Raw genomic sequence first — 19,227 nt, 5'->3', positions numbered from 1 at the left:
GCTCTCAGCAGCTCTCAGTGCCTCTGAAGAGCCCACTCTCAGCCCTGAAGTCTTCTGAAAGGTTTCACGTGAGTGTGTGTGTTAAGACACCTTCGAATTTCTGATAAAGCAATCTCTGAAAATCCAGCCTTGTTGGAAGGTCTCTGGGGAGACCTTCAGAACTCATGTTCTCTGAATCATGATGTTTAGCTTGAACAATAGCAAGGAAATCCAGGTTTGCCCCTGTAAAATAGAATTTTGCTAATGTAACAGGAAATATCACTGGTCCCTGTGGTTATAGGCACTCTCCAAATCATACTGTATCAAAGATGCTTGTCTCTTAAACTTTCCTGTGCATTGTTTTTCTAGAGCAAAATATTTCTCAATTTCTATCTAAAATAGGAAGGTTTGTTCATTACACTGCATTGTCACTCTAGGATAGAGGTTCATTTGTAGACTTAATATTAACTATTGTTTCCCTACCCTTGGTTGTGTACCTTCTTTTAAATAGAAAGAATTGGCCAGTCATTCAACCAACTAGAGTGTTTCTCATGATCAAATTAAGATGGCACACTTTTTCCTGATGAAACTGAAATGTTATTCTTTTGCTAAAATTTTCTTCTGATCTGGCTTTAACAATACATTGGGAAAATTATTTTAAAACCTGTCCTTATATTACAGTTTTCTTTAAAGTCTGACTTAGCAGAAATTTCTTTGGACATAATTTTAAATCTACTATATAGCTATAGTCTGAGATGCAACAAGCAGAAATTATTCTGTTGTGTTTCAGGGTCTGAGACAAACATGCAGATTTGAAAATAAAAAAAATTAATTTACTTTCAAAGATATGTGAAGAATGTGATGCAGTCTAGTCATAATGAAATTATTTCACAGGTAAAATAATCTCACCTATTTGTTTTTTTAATGAATTTTTACAAGTCTGAACATTTTGAATTTTCTCTCTAGTGTAAAATCTCATGTTCAATGTTTCAGACTTTCCTCACATTATGTGAATTTTACATCTGTACTCTCCATCTCCCTCTGCTCAAAACTAGGGTAACTGAAGCATAACAGTTCTAAGTAGAATAGCTGTCACTATCAAATCTACTGTCTTAAGAAATGTGCTCTCTGTGTAGGACATATTCTCAAGTTGTTTCAATGGTATTAGCATCCCAAGTGCATTAGAAGTGAAGATGGAAAGCATTTTCTCAAATGTTAGTGTGCACAGATTTGCTCAGACTGATCTTTCATAATCCACAAAGTCAAATGCCCACTTTCATGCCATGTGGTTCAGTTCTAAAGGAGACCTCTTCATGGGCCAGATGAATGGTAGCTTAAAATTGCCTCACTCTCTCTATTGGCTATACAAAGAGGTAGGAATTCTATGCAGATTCATTTTAAATGTCAGAGAACATCTATTTTCTGGAGCCCCAGTGAGCTTAAGGAGAACATAGACCTTAAAATTGCCCAAGTGGGGCAGCTCTGAATAAAGAGAACATGTATATTTCCTAGAAGATAATAAAGACGCAGTAAGGAGCCAGCTGGTAATTTTGGGCACCTCCAAGCTCAGAGGACATATGAGGTTACTCTTTTAGATCATAACTTTGATGGGTTTTGAGGACTATAAGTCTCATGTGGTATCTGATACCTCTGTATTTGGCCTTATTAACCTGGGAACCTGAGAAAGGCAGAAATTTTTAGCTAGGAAGGAATTGGCACATAGATGCCAATTTAGAAAAATAGGCAAGTGCTAAATTTTCAACGCAAGCTTATTTTCCACTAACTTTGATGAGAATTATTATTTCTACAATAGCAGGAACTTACAAGATGTAAGAAAACATCCTTTAAAAACACCTCTTTGAGATAACTTCCAGCCTGGTTATGGATTTCATAACATTCGCCATTCAAAGATGATGTATGCATGCACGTTTTAGGTACAGTAATTGTAATAGCGGCTATGTAGCACTTTATACTTTCAAAGCATTTCAAAGCACATTTTCATAGTATTATATATGGTTTCAACTGCCCTATCTCAGCACTTAAGAAACATACATCAAAGAGTTTTAAATCCCACCAATCCTACAAGCTCTGTTTCCCCCTTTCTACATAATTAAGTTAATCTTTCAAGGCAAGTTGACACATGTAGTCAATTGGTTACAGGGATTTTAAAGATCATATTTTATATTCTTCTAACAGGCTAGTAACTATGGTGAAATCTAACTTGGGAAATTTTCAGTCTGCACTGACAGTTCCTCATTATTAAATTCAAAGGGCATATATGCTGATTGATTTTTGATTAAATCCTTGTCTTCAGGAATTCTCTGTGTAGTTTATCTAGACAGTTTCTTTTACAGTCAGATATTAAGAGGGAATAATTCACTGTGTTGTGTACAATTATTTGAAATAATAGTGTTTTGATCATTAATATTTCCAGAACTCCAGACACTGGCAATGTAAGCTGCAATAAAAAGTTCATTATAGTTCATATTGTTATAATTTTCCTCATATTTAGCTGCTCTCATGCATTATTAGTTGCTGAGAAATTTGCAGGCAGCTAGAGAAACAAACAGCTACCTGGTGTGGAGCATGAAACCTGCATTTAGTGACAGCTGGCATCTTGACTGATGCACTATTTTGCTGAAAACATGGTATATAAACAGTTTATTGATGAAGGAAAAATTTTTAATTGGGAGTTTGACCAAGGTGAACTAGATATTAAGGAGAAGGTCATATGCCGAAAATTGTTTTACCAAGAAATGGCCTGATTATCTGCAAAATGAAATGAGGGACTTTGCATGACTGGTGGCTGAAAGGAAGAATCCAGTAGGGGCTACAAGATAAAAGATTTAAAGTCTTCACAGTGAGCTGATGGTGGGTCAGATGCAGCTCCGCCACTTTGAATCTGGACTTCTGAAATGGCTGAACCAAAATGGGTTTCTGTTCCCCCTGATTTTTACTATTGCAGAGCTACTTCTGCTCAGTGGTTTCCGGAACGCATGTACCTGTCTGTGTTTATCTCCACATGTTCTGGCATCCCTGTGGGGGAAGCATCCAAGGGAGGTGAGTCCGGGAAGGTGAGAGGGACTGGGACCTCCCACTGGGGACTAGGACCTTATGCCTAGGACTGTTTGCTGGCCCTTGGCTTGCTGAACCATCATGAGCAAGCCTTTCCATCTGGCAGCAGGGGAGCAGCTACAATGAAGGACAGATGTAGGACTGTTACATTCAGTGCAATTAGTCCAGGCTTGCAGTAACTTAAGTGTCTTATTGTTGACAATGGCACGGCTGTTGTTGCTATGAGAAACCAACTACATATTGGTAAGGGAGAAAGATTGCAGATAAATGTTTATGGCATGTTTATTTGCCTTTTTGTTAGGAAAGGAAACAAATTCATTGCCTAATGCAAGGTCAGGTTAAAGATAAGATGATTTTTTAATTGTTCATGGTCTCTCTTTTGATGTACTCTAAAACCATCCTTAATAGAGGATCTAGCATCCTGTGGAACTTACAGAGCAACCCGTAGCAATGGCATATTTTCAGTTATGTACATTTGCCAGGTAGAGATTCTGTCTTTTAAAAAGCAGCTATTTCTCCCTGTCCTTTGTTACCAAGTGTACAAGAGCAATTCCCAAAACTGTTATACTGGCAGAAGGAAACACTTCTTTCATCCAATGTTTTCCAGTTGTGGTGATTGTGATTGGCTCCTTCCTCACAGATTTTTCAATGTTAATTCACCACCTGCATACATGCATGTACAGCAGTACAAGGGTCTGATCTCATACACACACAGCTAGTGGTCTGAGTCTGAACTACATGTCTAAACCCAGTCTTTCTGTGGGAGGCAGTAGATGTTTGTAGAAAAATTGGTTTTGATTGTGGCACAAGTGACTGCCATAACATGTGTGAATGGCTAATTGTGTTAAATAGGTACTAATGATCACAGCATACATTCGTCGTGCCCCATTGTTCCCGAACCAGGATGTCTACTTGAGGAATCAGGACACTTCTACTTTTGACAGTAGTCAAAACATGGAATAGGTTATTACCTTTTCTTGGATCTTACATTTTCTTAATTTCTTAGAGTTTACTCCTTAGTCAAAATGTAGGCTGAAAATTCAAAATACGTCAGAACTGCACAGAATGTTCAAACACACATGAGAACACTTATATACCCAGAACAGGGAGAACTTCAGAAAATTTAAACCTTTGCCTCACTGTGTTTTTATCTGTGATTTAGACCAACTGTCCAAATTACATGTATCTGAGAAACAGGAAATTCTGAAGAAGTGCTACTTCAATACTTCATGGTGGCAGCAAGCCTCTGAAATAAATCATATTTCCCTATTTGCAGGTACCTTATTAAAAAATAATTAATCAGACACCGAATTGAAAAATTGTTTAATGTTTCTGTATCAAGTATGTGAGCCTTCCTTTGACTCCTAACCTGGGAATTCCTCCTGTCTCCTCTGTGAGCTAGTTAGCCCACATACAATAGCAGCTCTCAAGTCTAGCCTGAGGTTTAGAGTAAATTCATGCTGAAGATCAAAATGAAGCATCTAATCAGACAAATGCCTTTAATTCAAAACATTTCTGCTGGCATTTCATCGACTTCTGTTGCATCTAAGATAAGAATATCACCAGAGGTTGAATAAGGCTGTGTTTATTTTTTCATTTGTACTGAGCTACATTATGTGGCATAATTATTAGCACTATTCTTAGAAATTAGGACTCACTTTATGAAACTGATGTTTGGAAATAGCATCAACTGTTTTTCTCCTATAAGTCATTCCAGCTAGTAATCTTTAAAAAGACAGTGTCATAGTCTTAAAAGTGCCTCGAGGATAGATGGGTAAGTTTTATTTTAGTGATCTTTTCTGTTACACCAACCTATCCACTCACGCCTGGTTTACATTGACAGCTGAGTACTTTAAATTTGGCTGCTTTGGTATGTAAAGATTCCAATGGCTTGATGCATACGTATCATCCGGATTTAGTTCAATAAACACTTTTATCATGGCATTAGCTTAGTGGGGATATTTAGTGGGGGCCTGGGAGAATTGGAGCTTTCTCACATACTCTGTCACCATTTTGAACTTCATTTCAAGCTTACTTCTGAGGTAAATGTGTACGAGAATAATAATTAATGATTCATAGATCGGTATCTTGCTGTGTGTCTGCATATCTTACAAGTCTGGGCTGAATATATTTGTTGGGTACTTTGAAATTACATGAGTTTTTCCAGATTTAGTTTGAGTGAAAGAAAGATCTTGAAGTCCCTGTCCCAAGTAATGGATTTCAGGTTTTGTTTTATGGCTTCTCTATAACTTTATTACACCTCACAGCTGCAGAACAATACAGCAGCAATCTGTGGACATCGAGTGAGCTTATGCACATGTGGGCACGTAGAGTCAGCGTCACATTACCAAATCAATCTGCTTATTGTTATGTTAGCAAAGTTCTTAAGCATGTGCTTCATTGAAAACTCTGAGTTGCACAGTCACTGTCTCAGATGGTCTGACATTGCCAGGCTAGGTTATTTTTTTTTTGGTTCTCTCTCTCATTTCCTCAGTTCTATGAGATTTGGGTTTTTTCTGTTCTCCATTCCAACAGCATGAAACTTCATTGTGCTGTACTAAGTTATTTTGTTACTACACCACTGCAGCTGCATTTGTAATCAGGTCTTGTATGGTGAGGATCAGGCACTAAAGGACTACAAGCCTGAACCAGCTTATATTTTTGGAAGAGTGTCACTGATACTGGGAGCATTACAGGCAGCCTGGATTTGAATGAAAGGAGGGAAAGATGTCTTTGCCTGTGTGTGCTGTTGCTGCACTATAACATGGATCCATGTACACAACACTAAGTCTTACCTAATCGCCTACTGCCTCCCTAGTGTGCCTTGTAAATGCACTTTCAGCTGGTAAATGTTCTTCTGCTCTTGCATGGGACTTGCCTTATTGCCTTCTATGATCTTTCACAGGCCCAAGTTTTCAAATGGGCTGTTTCTGATGTCCCTGTGCATCTGTTCATAAATATAAATCGACCATATATATTGCATGAGCCAGTTTTATACACTGTCATTTCTTGAGCCAAGAAACCACCAAAATGTGTTAATATCTGGCTCTATTTACACAGAATTTGGCCCATTTTGCTTGGAAGTTTTCAACCTACCTTATATTCTTTCCTTGGAAAGCACAAGAACCTCACGTGCCAAACCAGGTATGGCAATGTCACATTGTGTCCTCTTTAGCCTCTTCCAATGTGCATATTTTGCTAACACAAAGAGCAGAAAACAAAAATAATAATGTCTTCTACTATTATTAGATTAAGTAAAATAAAAAGTACTTCAACTCAACCAGGACAGGTAGTGACTTTATGTTCTCCTGTTCTGGTTATCCAAAGTGGTCATGGATTTGTGACACTGGATAAGGTCATATATCAGCAGTCAGTTCTTCTGGAGTGGGCACAGGTCTATCCACAAGTGCACAAAAACCTTCTCAGGTTTCTTCATCCTCAGTTTCTAACATATGAATATTTGGATCACTAGCCAGTGGTAGATAGAAAAGGATTTAGTATTAGACACTTGAGTGCTTTTTCTGGTCATATTTTGTGTAATTTTTCATGCATTTGAAATAAACTGTTATTTTGAAACATACATTTTCACGCATTGCCCATCACTTCATATCTGAAGCATTATATGACTTGATAGCATGCTTGTAGCCAAAATATTTAATGAAATCCCTGCAAGTGACATGGGAAATAAAATTTCCTTTATTTTTTAAATGTAGGCCTTGGTGATCAAAACTCCATCTTAGCTGCCCTGACATATATTTCAGTTGGAGACACAGCACTGTTTTTTACAAAAATACTTTTACAACCTGTTCCATATTGGTAGTCTGCTTCACAAGTTCTTACTATACATAATCTTCTAGCTTTTAGAATATTTTCCCAGGGTATATTGAGTATTTTTTCCCTAGGATGCCTATTGAGATTCAGCTGAAATTTTATGGCTGAAGTCTTGGGGAAAAAAAAGAATAATACATGAATAACTATCTGCTCTTGGCACCACAATTATCTGTACCTGAAGGATTAGCTGTTTCCTACTCATTTATCTAATGAATAAACTACAGTGAACTTATGAACAAGAAAGGCCCCACAATAAGGAGGCTTGTGTAATGGCCATATTCAACAAACCCTCTTAATCTTAATTTAACCTCACATAACACTGGGTATTTTCTGAATCCCAGAAACTTTTTACAGACTGGGCCACAAAAGAAAGCTGTCTCTGGCAGTGTGGGTAACAGTAAGAGCTGCATTTGGACATTATATTTTATATACATATATATAACGTATATATAATCAAAGAAACAGATGAAATGTTAATTAAGTGAAAAAAATTTACAGAAACCTGTGACAGTAAGGCATGAGCTCTAGAAAGAGGAATGTAACTATTGGTATAAATCCCATGCAGAAATGAAGGTGAAAGCGCAAGAGTGTCAGTTGAAACAGAGTATAAAAACTGGTATTTCTGTTGGGTTTATTTTCCATAAAGCTAAAGACATTTGTCAGATTGCCACATTCATGTGTTTGCTACAGGCAGCCTGGGCAAACAGCCCACACCAGACCAGTCCTGTGTTCTGCTTATCTCTCCCTCTAGTGAGCATCCCCAGTTTCCACTGCAGGAGGTACTCAGTATTTCATAGGATTGAGCCTGAATAGTTACATAAATTTGGTTCCAGTTGTGCTCCAAATTCCTTTTAAAATTTTTTTTTAAAATAGAACCAGTATTGGTGCCAGCTATGCAAAATGGAAAATAAAAAAACCCAAACCCATAGAAAAAGCTCACCCTTGCTTTGTCTGTTTTCTTCTGGAGCAAAGCTCTTGAGTGAGTGCCTGGCCAGGCCATTTGTCTGAAGGCCAGTTTTTGTTCTGGACTGGCAGTATAGTATGTTTGTGAGCTCCCTCCTGCTATCACTGCAGCTGCACCTGGCAAGAGGAAGCAACCCACAATCTAAAAAGCTCATCAGAACAATAATGTCTGCTTTTCTCTTGACAGGTTAATTAATTGCATGCCATTATATTTTGTGTGTGGTTTTGGATGGTTTTGATACTTCTCTTTCAAGTGTGTTTCCCAGTAGGATTTGAAAAGGCTGGTGCATTGTCTGCTTGTCTGTCACTTCAGATGGTGCTTGATGCAGAGAGAAGAGATGGAGAGGAAAAGAATGAGAGAGAGTGTGTTGGAGTCTTACAGTTAGAAAATCTTACTCACTGGGAACTGGGATGAAATAATGGTTTTGGCTGACTGGAAAACAAATACATTAAATTTTGAGGTTTAAAGCTTGTTTAGCCCTCTGGAGGGCAGGGAAGGATGGACTCCACATCAGTCCAAGACTGTAGTTTGGGTGCGCATTGACTCCTTAGAGACTTTAACATGGTCTTTCATCTCCCCTATGAGCATCTGGACCCCCAGCTACCAGGTTTTTTTCTGAGGGAAACCTCTTTTGTGGGGTGTTAGATGGGGGAGATTAGAAGTTAAATTCTCTCCTGAGGAGACTGGAATCCCCAATGAAAATTTCACAAGCAGTTCTTGTCTTAATAACAGCAATTTTTCATCTCTTGGATTACATTATTCTAGAAATTGAAGTGGCAGCATGCAAATGATGTGCTAGAACTAAGGGAGTTGACCAGACATTATGATTTTTCACACTGGAACATTTCCAGAGGTTGTATAATGCTCCTTTATGTCCTCCCACCCAGAAATATATTGAGACTTATGGGAGGAAGAAGTTTGACATTTTTCAGTGCTCTTGGAAGATCCACTGCCACAGAAAGTTTTAAAAGATATAAGTGCCTTATTCATGCATTAAGACTATATCAATGTCCACATTCATCATAAAGGAAGATATTACTAGAAGAATATTACTCATGTCTGTATGTTTGGAGGGCCTGAGACAGAAGCTTTGTTTCCACACAAGAACTTGGCAGGGAAAGACCCTGCATGTCATGCAGTGTGCTGTCCTTCCAAACGTTCACAGTAAGGTGGCAATGTACTGGAATTGCTAATGGAACTTACTGGGCATTGCTCTTGTGTCCAATGAAAACTTGTGCCCTGGCATTGAGGGTTCAGCTTCACATGAATGAAGGTGAAGGAGCAAGAGAAAAAAATCAAACCAAAGCACAATGATTTATCCAAACACCTTCACTGACAACTGGATGTCATTCACAGTTTAGGAATTTTTCATTTCTGCATTAAATTAATGCAGTGACAGAGAAGCAAGAGGGCTGAAGGTCTGGGAAGCAGCCAGACTGCATAGGAGATGTGGGAGACAGGTTATTTTTATCTGAACTTTGATGGTTTTCATCTCTGTTCTATATGAGGAAGCTAGAAATAGCCCTTTTTGGTACTGGGGCAATCTATAACAGTGGTGTGGCCTGGGAGCTGCTTGCTCTTGCTATGGTGGGATGGAATTGTGCTCAGGATCAGGAAGGATAGGCACATGGATGGGATTCAAAATGTAAGCCCACACAGTACATGTGGTATCCTGGATCTTTCTGGGGTCCTTGAGCTGGGGGCGGGGGAGGGGTGTGTGTGTATGTGAAAAATATTCTGTATAGGTGAATCTATTTAATAATTTAGAAAGTAACTTCTCTTTTCATTGTTTTCCTCTAGAGAAGAGGAGGACTGGGTTCACAGATGGGAGTCACCACTGCTGCCATGAAATCACATGAATGTAGTTTATTGCAATGCTAAAAATTGCCTTTCTCACACCATTTTTCCATTTGTTGGGTGGAGATGCTACTCTCAACCTTGGTACCTTGTGTGAGTCCTGCACCAGTGGGTCCTGCTCACCTGGCACCAGTCACCAGTCACCCCTTGTCTCTCCCTAGGGGCCAAATTCATAATCGCATGGACCAGAGCAGCCTGATGTAAAACTGTGGATCAAACACAATTATGTATTGCAAATATAATTGTAAACTTAGAATACTTGGTAAATCTTGCACACAAATGATTTTGTTCTGGGCTATTAATCTGTTGAGGGCAGGGGAAATACCTGGCTGGCTGGGATAACGTTTATGTTATAGCATCTCTTTTAGTAAAAGAAGAAGTAGCCTTTTATTCCTAAAATGGAGCAGGAAAAAGATCTCTCTCTGTCATGTGCTGCAAAATAGAAAGAACCCTTTGATGCATTTAATTTTGCTTGTTTCCCACAGCCTTCCTGATTTGTCACATACAGTCTATCAATGTGTCTCTGCTCTTGCTTGGCAAAGTAATCCTGAACACTGCAAGTGATAAGTTTTTATTAAACCATTTTAATGATCATCATCTGTCCAAGCAGTTTCAGTCCGAAAACAACCCCCCCAAGAAAACCCCCACAGCTGATGTTTTAATGCAGTTTTGTTATAGATCTGAACATCTTTAGGGACAAAGAGTTGTAATCCACTACGAAGTGGATTTAGGAGGCTCATAAAACACTGGTATCCTGCTAATTTTTTTGGTTTGCCTCATAAACATCACAGCGACCGACTTCTGCTGGTATGTCACATGCATATTTCAGCAGCGACAACACTTTTAATTCCATGTACAAGTAACTTGCTCTTTTTTTTAAGAGAAGTATGCAGGCAGATGTAACCAGTCTTGAAAGGAAAGTGCCAGCAGTAAATATCCCATGTAGACCTTAAAGTGGAAGTAGAAACTGCAAAATGTGCCCCAGTGCGGCATTGCGTGCCACTCCTTTTGCAGATTACATTCACAAAAGGTCTCTAGTGAGCATAATCTGCCTGGTAGTGGCAGCAGTGGCAATTCATTCTCCCATAGTCCCCATTGTGCATAATCATCAGCAAGATCTCCAGACATGTCAAAGATCTCCTTTACTGCCTGATTTCCTAACTCTGGCTTCACCACAGAAATGCTCTCTAGAGAATTCCCTTAATGCACAGTTTCCACTGAATGCTGCAAATGTTGCTTTTCATTGCTATGAGAATCATTGTAAAAGCACCAGCTCTTTAATAAATCAAATATATAAATAAATGAAGAAAAATACCAGCCCATTGAAAAGATAACCAACGCAGAGTTATCTGCCTTTAGCTAGCCGAAAACCCTAGTTGCACAGAAAAGCAGCTGCACCAGCCAACTCAAATGGCATGTTCACTTGGACACATACATTACAATCAGAGTATTTTTTATTGCTGGCTGCTTTACTGTAGGTGAATTTTAGACATCCAGAAGATCCAAATGTTTATATTAAGTTTATATTTTTTCCCACACCCCTTTGCGTGGAGAATGTAATTTAAAAGATCCTGGAATGGGTCTACTGTGTGTATTTCAGTATTGATTTTTTCATAAGTAAGCTAATAATGTAAGTTAAAAAATAAGTGGGGTTTAGAATCACAAGGAAAATAATAAAGATACTTATTTTCTGAATAACTGTTCTACCTCTGAAAGAGACGAGTTGTCATAAAAAGCAAAAGTGTAGTAGACGGTAGCTTTACCTGGCATGTTGTGGAGGCTTCTTCTGAAGCCTGCTGGATTGGGATGAATATTCTTGTCCATATCAGCACCTGGTTGTGAAGAAATATATGCCATTGTGGCTTGACAGGTCTGACACAGGAATTCATTCCTCATGTTTCCTGAGGTCACGAAGCAAGTCCTGTGTGTTTCCCCTCTGTTGCTAGCAAACTCCTAATCACCAATACCAAGCTCTTGAATAAAGAAATCTTCAGCAGGATGATGCACAACGTTGCTGATATTTGTCCTTGTGCTGATTAGTCCAGCCCTGAGTGTAAGTATTAGTGTCAGTCCCTAGGGCAAGCTGGTGATAAAGCTCTGAGAGAATGTTTAAGCTAAATAATAGGAATATATTTGAAATGGTGCTATTCGCAGATTCGGTGCTAATGCTTGCAATGGCAATAGCTTAGAACATAATCTGTGTATTAAATAAATGTGTAAATTGGATTTGGAAATATTCATGGGGACAAGGGGCTGGGGGAGCCTCTTGGGTCTCTGAGTCCAATCCTCTCTTATCACAGGCCCAGTGTCACATAATCCCTCTCATAAACTTGTGTAATCTTTTTCATATGCTTAAACATGCTTCTCTCAGGTTCTAGAGGAGGGACTTGAACTATCTTTCATCTCAGTTCAAGTGTCTGCTTTGAACAGGGAATGAAATCTGAATGTCACAGCTGTCTGGGTATCCTAATAACTGTTGTACTGGTGGCTTTTCTCTTTCTTACATTTGCTTTCTCAGTTCAATTGAACTGTCACTTCTGCATTCCTGGAGACAAGGGTAAATGGAATTTTAAGGTATTAAAAACTGGATGTAAGCTACATACACTTACTTACCTATTTTCAGAAAAACCTTCAACAAGACTCTGGGCAACTGGTTGACCAATGCAACTTTTTTGCACTGTGGGGTCAAAAGATAGGCCTGAAAAAGCCATGTCTGTGTGAACTAGTGTTGTCTGGGGTGATATGCTTGGTTCCTCAGGGTCCAGATAAGCCTAGCTGACTACTGTTACAATGAATAATTCACTGTCTCTAAATTTAGCTTTGATCTATGTGATTGTGTTGTGAACTTGAAACATACTCATGTACATCAAGCATAGGAGTTTCAGCAGCCTTACCCTTCCCTCTCATAAAAATACTCTTCTGACCTGAAATTCTTCCCCAAGTGCATTACTCTTTCAGCTGTACCAGAGTGTTAAGTTGCATTGATTTAAGTATCTCAAAGATTTTTTTTTTTAATAATATTAAGACTTCAGAGGGTCGTGTGAGATCATGGAGGACTTGCAAGGACACTGTCATGTCTGGCCTAGGAAAAGGTTAAAGATGAGATATTGTTTCTATTTTATGGACTGTCCAGTGATTTAACTATAGAAAGGTGTAAATATCTCTCTGAAGTGGAGCTGTTTTAATTTTTTTAGAAGGTAGATTTGTTTAGTTAGGGTCAGCATATATGCTTCCTTCCGTTTTCCTGGAAACTTGTTCATGCAGAGGAGGAAGACTTCAATCTCAAAGTGAGATCTGGTTTAAAAGAAAAAATATCTTTCATTAGACCAGTAACTTGGTTGGGAAAAGCAGATGAGTTTCCACACACATATGCCCTTCAGATACAAATTAAAAAGTCACAGAAACTGCACGGGGAGTGTAGGCTGACATAAAAATCCTGATGAGGTTGTGAGATGAGGAGAAAAGATACATGACAGGGAGTGGCTGGAGCAGGGGACCATGGAGTGGTATCAGCACTGGAGCAGAAGGAAGATCTCTTGCTTTTGGAGATGGAATACAGGAGGGTGATTTATGTCAAAGGACAAGGGCTTAAAGATCCAGAAATGTGGAGAGCGGTTGAAAGATACAAAAACTGAGACTAACAAGCTGAACAAACTAACTAACTGAGCGAATGGTTTGGGACAAATATCCAGGGTAGCATGTGAAGTGGAGGCTGAGGCTGGAGCCTGGAAGAGCCCGGAAGAACAGAGGCACATCACCACTGGAAAGAGAGCTGCATGCGAAAATAAAGAATGATTAGAGGTATAGGACATGAATATACAAATAGGGTAGGGACAGACTGCTCAGAAGAAGAAAGGAAGAAAGTCTGGGATCCAACAGTAAACCAGAAGTGAGCTGGAGCTAAGAAAGGGAGGGAAGGACAGGGGAGAGACAGTACCAGAGCAGGGACACACTGAAGCTGGAAATGCAGAAAGGATGAAACTGCAGACACCTGAGGGGAAAAAAAAAATCTGTGCTTCCTAGAGGATTTTCAAGTCAGAACGAGGGAGTTGGAAACTTCTGAGCCTTGGAACTGTGTGCTCTGCCATGAGTCAGTTAAGTTACTCCTGCTGTTGTCTACCCCGTTCGTGCAAATGGCAGAGAAGTTTTATTATGACATTGCAGCTGTGACAGTTATTGTAAGAAGCCACAAACTGAAGTTTCTGTGTTCATGATTTCTTTTATTAAATCTTGATTACTCCACAAAACCTGCTCCACTGGAAGCTCATTATTAAGACTACCACACAGCTAAGGGTTAGGCAATGCCATAGTCTGGGTATCCTATTCCTTGTGGTTCTCCTTTCCCGTAACTAAGTTGCAGTCATGAAGCAAAGGTACCAGTTAATATCAAATCTATTTTATTACTGTAGCGTAGGTGAGAAAAATTAAACCAATGCTACTTAAATAGTGTAAAGAAGGAAAAGCTTCCAGTCAAAGGAGACTCGTTAATCAGTGGTTTGAGGGTTCTGCATACACTTCTTAGTATCTTGGAAATGGCTCTGTCCCTTCAATTTTTAAGAAGTAGTTTGGCAGTTTTCATTCCAGCACTTCCAGTAGAAGTCTTATTATATTTTACAGTAAAGACACAGGCCTGGAAAACTTGTAAATAATTCCAGAATGTTTTGATTAGTTTTGGGATAACAAAAAAGGGTTACATGAGCTGGTTATAAGGCTTCTCTGATGAAAGCTAAGATGGGCTCTATGACAAATCTTAATGAACGTCAAGCCTCAAAATCTCTTCTAAATTCACCCGAGTGTAAGTTTAAATTAGGCCATCAGACTTGTTTTCAGTGAGAGAAAACATAGACATAAATGAGCCTGAGTGCTTAAGAGATGATACAGATGAAAATGTTTCTGTAATTTTAATGGATGTGAGATTTATGTACTAGGCAAACTACATTATAATAGAATTTTCATTAATTTGTCTTAAAAATGTCTCTCTTTTCTCCATTTGTCTGCATCAGTGTGAAAGTCTATTAATAATAAATAGTATTATACTGAAGATTTTTTTCTAGTTTTGACCTATTGAGCCAAATGAGAACTTCTCATGATAAATCAAGTGCAGAAAGAAAGATACTGCCTGTGTAGTATTTCAAGTTGCCAGGTCCCAGAGCCTAGTCTTTGCTGTGATGATGTGAACAGCAGGTAGTCTAGAGAAGGGCAACAAAGCAAACAGAGAGGCTAATTTGACACATTATGTAAATTTGGGATTGGCTGAAATGCATGCTTCAGAATCTGCATTCTTCTTCCCTTCAGACAATTTTAGCTTCATTTTGGAATATGCTCTTTTAGTAATAATAAACCTCTGAATGTCTTATACCAGACCAGAATACAAACTGTGAATTCCTCTTTTTCTCACCTTTGCTTTGACTCCAGGAAGAACATCTATTGCGTTTTTGCAGCTGCTATAAATATTTTGCCTGTTTGATTTATAGCAATGTTTAATGAATGAGTGGCAGTCGTTTGCTTATCAAGCCACATAGCCATGGAGACCTTTTCAGTAAGACAAGGGCAAAGTGAGCCTTGCTGATGCCTTTTTAAAAAGTGATTGCTAGAATATAAATGCCAAGTCTAGTTAAAATAATGTGCACAGCTGGCTGTTAAAACAAAAACATTGCTGCAATAGTCACAGCTCAAAAAAATCACAAGTGAAGCAAGCTTCATAAATTCAAGTGAATGGCAAAGGAAGCTTTTGGAGGCAGCATAATTACTATTCAAGGACTTCTGCTGCATCTTCAATTGGCAATAGTGTGCAGTGGGATGTATGTTGTGTGTTGGTATGACATGTTTTACTTAGCTGCTCAATGGGATGACAAAGTGAGATGATTTTGATTTGCCTAGTGGGAAACAGCACTGGTCATTTAGTAAATTTGTAATCTTGCATGGTAGGTAATCGGGGATGGAGTACAAGGGAATGTGCTGGGCAGAAGATGAGACCTGTCCACGGGACTCCCACTGCATAAAGTGTGGTCCTGCCACTGAAATTCATTCTCAAGCCTTCTTTCCAGTTACTTGTCAGAGAAAAAGTTTTCCATGCTGAGCAGGAGAACATTTATCTAAATCAGGGTAGCTTTGTAAATCCATTTCGAATTCTTTGGGAAGATATATATCAATTAAATGCAATTAAATTGCAGCATGATTTGTAACTCTGGTTTTCATTATGATCTGCTTTAAAATGTAGGTGTGACTAAGATTTGTTGAGTCAGACATTGAGTCGAAGTGGTGTTAGATTGCTGATTTACCCAACAACGTAATTAGAGTGACTTAATTTTGGGCCTGGATTTCTGAATATGAAAAGATGCATTAATAACCTTTTTATTCATGCTCCAGCTGGTAGTGAAAGTCAACTGGCTTTTAAAACTATAACAAATGAGGAAAGAATGAGCAAGCAACAGGACATTTGTGTTCTCACTACTACATACAGATAGTAGCCACTCTCAGCTGTAAATCCTACTGCACCATAAATCTACATATTGGACATTAGCTATAGGCTCTTCTCAGACAGTATCTCAATAGAAGTGTATTGACATACAGAGTTTTTCATTCATTTATGACTATGTATAGAATTGTAACAGCAGCAGTTTAACTGCTAAATTGAATGCCAAATATTGTTAGCAGAAGAGAGCAAAAATGAGGTAGAACTGTACTGGGGATTTGAAAAGAGTAGACTTACCTTTTGTAGAATGAAAACAAAAATATTTGCAGGAGCAGTTCTAACTGTGGCATGATGTTGGTTGAGAAATTATGATGGCCAGATTTTCTCAATTAGGATGCCAAGGTTGGGCTGTTAAATCTGTATGCAGACATTAAAAAACCCACTCTAATGCTGACGTTCCACCTTGTCCCCCTTATGAAAGAAGGTGGAGGACTGACAGATTTTTGGAGTCATAAAATTGGTCTTGGTGCCTGATACTTCATGTATCATGTTTTTATTTGTCCTTTGATGATTTATTTAAAATGCTATGTCTGTACCCATTCCTTAATCTTTGGAGAGACATAATGCAATGTTGTGATTTATGAATAGTGAAGTAAATTGATAGTATGTTTGCCTTGAGTTTATATTTTAAATATCAGTAGTTTGGTTAGTAGCTACTGATGGTGTTTGTTTTCTTGCTGAGTATATCCAGATACAATGCACTGAAAATGCATCACATAAAAATGTGACCTTTCCTTTTCTTTTTTTCCTGAAATGATAATTTTCCAAAGGCAACTTACAGCTAAGGAAGAATAGCAGCTGTGGGAAATAGAGTATTGAAGAGACTGATGGTGTGTTTGGTGAGATATTTGGGTTTATGTAAAATGCACATTAAGTTCCACCACAAAGAACATTAAACTATATAGAGATATAAGTTCATCACAAGAACTCATTCTGAAATCACCTTATGATTTTAACAGTCTCCTGATAGCCAGATGGAATTAAACAGAGGGAAAAAAATCCATCATGTTGAAATCAGAAATTAGGACAATCTGTCAAATCTAAACACAGACAACTCTCTTTAAAGCTGGAAGTGATATCTAATTCTGTGATTTCATTCCAATGATAGTTGTTGCTTTGAGTGACGCATGCCATGTACTTTACAAATGCAGATTTTTTTTTGCATAAGTAACAATCATAATTGAGTTGTATTCTCATTGAATGCCCAAATCCCTCAAATTTATTGAAGTTTTGATGGGATTTTTTTAAGACTTTGGTTTTATATGACTAAACAGCTATAAAACTAGATTAAAAAATCAGCATTGCAAGTTAGTTGGGACTGATTAGAAACAGTACGTGATTTTGGCTTTGTTCCCTGTTTGACTGGGTCTCACTCAATCCCCCTACAGAACTAGGGGGATTTCATAAAGCCACTGGCAGTCTGAATTCCTGGAAGAATAAAAAAGACTTCTGGAGAATATTATAGGACAAATATACGGAAGATTTAAAGGAACAAAGACTTTTCTTTCCTGATCCTTGAGAGAGAGAAAAAAATCAATATCAGCTCATGATGTTTACGACGGAAATATATAATTTTGGTATAACCACTATTAACTGTTTTAGTCTAAGAAATAGATTGATGAATCTTAAAATACGTGTGAAGATAATTTGTAAAATAGAGTTTTGTAGTGAATATATATGACTAAATTCTTGCAGTCAGTGAGATTGGGTGCATTTAATGCATAGTTCAGATTATTTTTGTGGTCAGAGGGTTAGTAAGAGGAAGAAGCTGAATCAGTTATTTTTTCAAACAATTAGTAGCATATTCTGAAATATGAAGAGATGAGGATTAAACTAACAAATGTGAACAGACGTCACTGGAAATAATTTTTCAATCTCCAAAGTATGGATTTGTCTTACTTTTTCAAAATCAGTATGGTATTAAAAAAATACTGCTTTCCTTTTAAGTATTTTGTTATCCTACAGAAGTTACCCTGTTTTGAGGGTTCTGTTTAGCATGAATGATTTGTTGGGAAAGCAAAAAAACTCGAGTGGAAACTCCCTTACTCTCTTTTTGGTCAGGAAAAATTAAGTTGTTCAGTAACCTCTTATCTTTTTTAATGAGAGCAGGATATGGGTTACAATAGTGAGCAAGCCATCAAAGCTAGTTTCTTTAGGGAAAAAAAAACACCACAGCCTCTTTTCTTGGATGCTCTATCATTGTATTTTTAGTCTATGAGTGCGGTGGGGAGGAATATTGATTTTTAAAAATGGTTTTAAATTCTAGCAACATGCATGTATCAAATCTCATAATGTGCCTGTGAAGATATTTATTTAAAGCAACATTTTAATCTTATTTCTTTAAAGGCATTTCTGTATCTGCATTAGAGAATAATAAGAGTTGTATTTTCAAGGGCTTATTAAATATTCAGTCATTTTCTTTTTCTGTTGTCAAGTGTGTCAAGGGCAAACCTTTTGTGTCCTGGAATGTAACTCAAACCAAGTGAATCTTAAAAGCTGCTATTAAATGCTCGTGTTAGAAAATATACATTACACAGTGAGGGGAGTTGAAAGAGGAGGACTTGAGATCCAGCCCCAGAACAAGCTGTATCCAGACAAGATACAAACTTTTTAGGGGAAAACACTGAAATGTTGTCAGAAATTTTTTTCAATGCTTTAATATGAAGCAAGAAGCAAGGATGACTGTGACTATTAGTGCTTCACTGTGCATTAACCTCTTCACTGACCATGACCTGTCCATTGTGGAACACTAAATAATTGTTTAGAAATAGCCTCTATTAAGGGTGTGGGATGGAGAGATGAAACTTATTTTAAATATGGAGTACTATGAGTCTGATTTTATGAATACGTATAATACACCTGAGTGTGAGGATCAGTTTCTAGCTCTGTTATTGTTTTTTTGGGCTCTGTCTAAGCTGCTAAGCCTTAGAATGGTTGCAGTAAGTCCCTGGCTCCATCACAGGACCATGGCCAGTCCCACGTCTGGGTTTGCTTGGAAAGGAAACTTGGGTCAGATGTGAGCCACAGCATCCTCTGACCATGTGCC

General features: G+C 38.1%; 1 protein-coding gene and 1 long non-coding RNA gene across 13 annotated transcripts in view; one reads left to right on the top strand and one right to left on the bottom strand.

Moving 5' to 3' along the window:
- The window catches only part of KCNC2 (potassium voltage-gated channel subfamily C member 2), a 96,683-nt gene that overhangs the window by 62,394 nt on the left and 15,062 nt on the right, over window positions 1-19,227 (top strand). The gene's annotated exons all lie outside the window — the stretch shown is intronic.
- LOC146443468 (uncharacterized) lies at window positions 9,742-12,899 on the bottom strand. The gene is made up of 3 exons (XR_014847673.1): window positions 11,470-12,899; window positions 10,032-10,138; window positions 9,742-9,912 (listed from the first exon to the last, which is right to left on the bottom strand). It is a non-coding gene; the product is annotated as an uncharacterized LOC146443468 (long non-coding RNA).

The sequence above is a fragment of the Lichenostomus cassidix genome, chromosome 1Aa (genome assembly GCF_008360975.1).
Source record: "Lichenostomus cassidix isolate B80296 chromosome 1Aa, HeHo_3.0, whole genome shotgun sequence".
In the NCBI taxonomy this organism is placed as follows: Eukaryota; Metazoa; Chordata; class Aves; order Passeriformes; family Meliphagidae; genus Lichenostomus; species Lichenostomus cassidix.
Note: the sequence above shows the minus strand (reverse complement) of the source record. Positions and strands in the feature narration are given on the sequence as shown.